Source organism: Tupaia chinensis, unplaced genomic scaffold (assembly GCF_000334495.1).
Source record: "Tupaia chinensis unplaced genomic scaffold, TupChi_1.0 Scaffold148108_1, whole genome shotgun sequence".
In the NCBI taxonomy this organism is placed as follows: Eukaryota; Metazoa; Chordata; class Mammalia; order Scandentia; family Tupaiidae; genus Tupaia; species Tupaia belangeri.
Genome location: NW_006207959.1, coordinates 1,226,046 through 1,231,550, shown reverse-complemented (window position 1 = coordinate 1,231,550; position 5,505 = coordinate 1,226,046).

Genomic DNA, 5,505 nt, shown 5'->3' with positions numbered 1-5,505 from the left:
TTTGCCCAATGGGATGAGTCCCTGATAATATATTATGCACAGTGACAACCTGGCTGAGTCTTGAGAAAATTCTTGTCTTCTGAGCATTCCTCAGTTCACATGGTGTGGGCTCTCCTTCAGTTGTGCTTAAGGCTAACCCTGCATGTTAAACATTTTCAAGTGCCTGAGCTAATCAACTATTTATGGCCACATATTACCCCAAAATTTAGTGGCTTCAAATGACAATAATTGATTATCTTTCATGATTCTGTGTGTTTGCTCTACTCACACGGGCAGTTCTGCTCTGGATGATTCCAGTTAGGATATGTTTGTGGCTGTCCTTAGCTGAGAAATGACTGGGGCAGAAACATCCAAGATAGCTTCATTCACATATCTATAGTTGATGCTGGCCATTAATTGAGATGTTTTCATTCCCCTTCACATTGCCCTCTTCTTCCAGTGGCCTGAACTGACCTCCTAAGAGCACAGAGAATGGGTTCCAGGAAAGCAAAACTTGAATTGCTTCTGCTGTAAATACACACACACACACATACACGCACACATACATGTATATATATAATTGTTTTAAATTTTACAGAGGACACGTACAACCAAAGAGAGAGAGGGAGGGAGAAGGAAAGAGAGAAAGCACCCCCTATGACATATGGTCGTGCTACAATCTCTTCCCACCATTTTTCCCTCCTGTAGGGATTTTGGGCATTCATGCACTGATGCCTGGTGTAAATTTTCTTTCTTTTTTTTTTTGAGAGGTTTTCACTATAGGGCACGTGCTCTCGCCAGCCAGACAGAGAGAGACAGAGAGACAGAAAGCGAGAAATCACCCCCCAGGGGGGATGGTCACGCCACAATCCCTTCTCCATTCTCCTCTCAAGATCTTGGGTATGCATGCACCCACGCCCGGTGTGAGTTTTAAGCCACTGGGTCTGGGATGCAAACCGCGGTTGACTACGTGGGAGGCCAGCGACATAGCCATTACGCTAACTGCTCTGGTTCCCTGGTGTAAGTTTTCCAAGCAGCTGAAGCCAGAATTTGAACCAGTTGGTCATGTGGGATCTATCCTTTTTAACCATCATGCCACTGACAGGTGCTCTGCCACATTTTTACCAAATGAGTCACAAGGTCAGTCCAGATTCAATGGGAGAAGAAATAGATTTCACCCCTTGATGAGAAGAATAAACATAGCCAAATGTTTATTTGCATTTTTAAAGGCATTACCTGAATGTCTATTCTTGCACACTAGAGGTAATTTAGAGACTAGTTTTTTAAAAAATTCATCACTATATAATCTTCCAACTTTGCAAAACTTTAAAGAAAAGACTCCTCAGCTCAGACTCATGATTTTATTTTTTTCATTAGTCCTGGCCTATCAATATCTCTGAATGAGATTGGTGTCACTATTCTTTTCATTCACAAAGAATGAAAAGAAAGATCTCTGCTATCAGGGTTAGTAGGCCCATAGAATACTATACCCAAAACTGTTCTGCCAAAGGACTATGTGACAACAAGGCTTGGTCCCCAGCAACACAGTATTTTAGAATATTGCTGTTTGATGGATTTCCTCAATTACTCTCCAGATGTTTGGAGTACACATAAGCCCAAGACTCTAGCTCATTCTTGGGTGGAGTCAGGAAGCTCCCTAGCATTTCTCTAGAACTTCAGAGTAAATCAAGGATTAGAAAGACTGACTAAAAGTGTTGAGAACAGGCTTCCCTCTGCAAAAGGCTCTCTAGTTTGGGTGCCATTCTTTCATTGGCATACTATTGTGAATTTCCAAGTGACAGTTTAGATAACTGAATAGATTCTAATGTCAGCACTGACTCTCTTCCATTTTGGTATCAGATGATCAACCAACTGCCATAAAAAGGTAGAGTAGGGTTGGGACCAGCAGTTAGCGTAATGGCTATGTCGCTGGACTCCCACGTAGTCGACCGCGGTTCGAGTCCCGGACCTGGTGGCTTAAAACTCACGCTGGGCGCATGTGCATGTGTGCCCAAGATCCCGAGAGGAGAATGGAGGAGAAGGGATTGTGGCGTGGCCATTCCCCCTGGGGGGGTGATTTCTCAGTTTCTGTCTCTCTGTCTCTCTCTGTCTGTCTGGCGAGCACACTCGCCCAATAGCAAAAAACTCTCCAAAAAAAAAAAAAAGGTAGAATATGACTAAATATTCAGAAATCAAGAATAGCCATGATCCACTCTATTGTCATAGGCACTAAATATGGAGCAAGAAAATTTGCCCCAATTATTGAAAAGGAGATTCCAAGTAGATACTAAGAAGACTGTTTCAGCTGATAAACTTTGAGACAGATAACCAAGAGCTATTTGACCCATTTAGCAAGCTTTAAGAATCCATTAAGTTATAACTACTCAAATTATCTTGGTTGATGGCCTGGCAGACAACAGGGGGAAGTATTTTATGACCTTCTCAAATCATGTTTTGCTCCCTGGGACTATTTCTGCTTACAGTTGTCATCTACTTTCTCCCACAACATTCATTAATCTGTGAGGTACAAAGATATTCATATTTATTTGCATTTAAATTGCTTTCCCATTTGAATCTAGCTAACACCTGGGGCTTTATTAGTGAGCTCATTAGGAGTGACTACCATGTGGAGGTGAGGCTGGACTGCAATGCAGGTCACTCTGTGCACACTCAGAGCCTATCCAAACTGGACCCCTGCAGATAGGATAGGCTGGATAGTTGGGGTGGTTTTCTTCCCAGGGATTTTCTCTGAGACAAGCCTGCATTTTAAGTAGTACTTCTGTGCATGGCTATAAAGGCAATCCTGTATCTGAATGAGAATATTCAGAAATGAAGAATATTCTGAATACTCTGTCCACTGCAAATGAGAGCTTGACTTCGAATTTTTCAGGCCAATTTAATAAAAACAGCTCTTTTCCTTTCTGTTTAATCATTCTATTTAAGAATTGCAGTTATGAAGTTTGAATGGGTTCTTAGCTTACCCCTTTAGGTCATGGATGAGGCCTGACAAATGCTGCAAGTGGGTTGGTTTGGGTGATTCAGGCATATGGGGCTTTTAGAATGGCTAACCATTATTACTACCTGCTGGAGGACATCGAGACCTGCTGGAGTCTTGTGGTTCCATTCTGGATCTGGGCTCGGGTGTGACTAAGGATGCCACTGCTTTCTGGAGCTTTGTTCACGATCACTGCAATCCCATCACATTTACGAGGCACCTTAGGTCACTGCGGTCTGAGGGAAAGCCAACCTTGTTTGGTCATAGCTCCTCTGCGTAATAAAGGTCAGGTACATCACTTCCCGTCCTCTGGTAACCTATATGGGACTACACAGGTAGTTCTGACTTTTCAATGTTAAATAAATCCACTTCCTTATCAGACTCTTCCTCTGCCTCTTTCCCTCAAACCTATGGCACTAACTATGTACTTCTTCCCCTTCAAACCTGTGGTACCAACCTGTCAGATGCTATTCCCTTTGTTTTAAATACTTAGAGTGATTTCTGTTTTCTTTGTTGGTCCTTGCTTTGAAAGGTGTCCTGCAAAGTTTAACCACCTAGACTCAATCCCTGCTATACGTGCTTCACCTCTGTCCCTTGCTGATAGCTTTGTCCAGAAACTGTAGCTGGAGTCTAATCCAGTCCAGTAACTACCTAATCAATTAAAGCCATGTGAAATTGAGAAAGGCCTGGCATGTAGCTATCCTGAGTCCATTTGTCATCTCAGATTGACCAATTCGTTCATCATTCATTCATTCATTCATTCATTCAGCACATTTAGGAGAATCCATCTGTCTGCTGAAAACATTTCTAGAGGATTTGAGCTATGAAAAGCACAGATGCCTCCTTGGTGTTTAATGTCAAAATTTTACACCCCAGCTATGTGGACAGATGAGAGGTCTGGGGGAACTGGGGATGGGGAGATCATAAGCCAAAGCTCTTCCCACCATGATTTCTGAGCAATTAACTGCAAGAGATCAGATACTCTACTTGGGGGTCTGGTGGATTGTTAAAAAATGCCCTCTAGCACAGGGTTGGGAAAAAATGGCATCTCACATCCTACCTAATTCCACTCTGCTATCAACACAGACTCAAGTCAATCAGTGTGACTTCCTAGGCCTCAGCATAAAATGGGTAGGTAACAAGTCAATGACCAAAAGATTTTAGAAATCCCTATTTCTGAAAATGAAGGAGACAGAAAAAGAAGAGCACTTCTTCATAAAATTGAATCCTCTTTATCTGAGACCTAACAGTCACTACTATTTACTAAGTGCCAGTCATGAAGCCAGAGCCATTCTAGAAGCTTCGCCCAGAGGACCCGTGACCATTTTGGCTAAGTCATAGCCCAACCCCTGGCTAGTGCTCCATGACCTCAACAGATGCTGGCCCCACCAGAGCAGATGTCCCTCCAGTTCTTTCCCTGCAGAGTAGGATGTTTTTCATGCCAAGCACCATACTGGGGACCTTGCTGTACCCAGAGCAGCTTCCAGGTTTGAACTCAGATATGATGGTCATATATTTTTTCCTGAGGCTTCCTGATTGTACTTGGCATAACAGGGTATCATTGGGTCTCCATCAGCTCCTGTAAGGTTGGCTTTTGTTAACCCCATTTTGTAGGTAAGGAGTCTAAACCCAATTCAATTTTGTAATTTGTCCGGACCATGCAGTTTCTAAGTTGTAGAGCTGGGAGCCACACCTAACCCATCAGTTTCCCCAGTTCGAGGTCTTTCCATGATTTCTCATCAGGTTGCTGGTCACTCAGATTTGAATGTTCATGTTAGCCTCCTGGGTTTATGGGTCACTTCCCTCAAGTGTGTCTGGAAAACAGGCTGATTCACTTTCATGGTTCTGAGACCAGAAAGAATGAGGAAATGGAAAATAAGTGCTGGAAAAAAAAAATGGAAAAAGCAGCCATAATGGGTCAATGCTGTGGGATCCTCAGTGACTTTGGTGCTATCTGACTCTTTTTCCTTCCTTTTTGCAGGGGAAATTGCAAGGCCAGTCTGTGCCATGGGGAGCAATAGGAGACAAGAGTGGTCTGTGTGACATTGCAGAAGTTTCTTGGAATAATGTCCAATGCTCGGGAGAGCCCATGCTGCTGGAGATCCTGGTTCACGGTACGAAACGTGGGTACTGGGCCCGCCGGGCTGGGCTGAACACTTCTGCCACTTCCTAGCCAGGTGTGAATCTAGGCCAGTTGCTCAACTGTGGGAACTTCAGTTTCTTTTCTATAAATGAGGATATCAGTAATTCTTCCACCACAGATTGATGTGAAAATTAAATGGGGGTACTGTTAGTAATAATACTTGCAAGCATTACCTGCACCATTAGTGTTATTTAAGTGTTCACTGCTCTTCTTATCCCTCTTTATTCTGCTCACGGCTGGCCACAGAGCACAGATAACCTCTACTCTAGACAAGATACAGACTTTTCAAAAGTGTTGATGAATCCAGTGACCATTTTGGCCAAGACATGTGTGACCCCCCCCAAAAGTGCTCTAGGATCTCAACAAATGCTGGCCCCACCAGAACAGA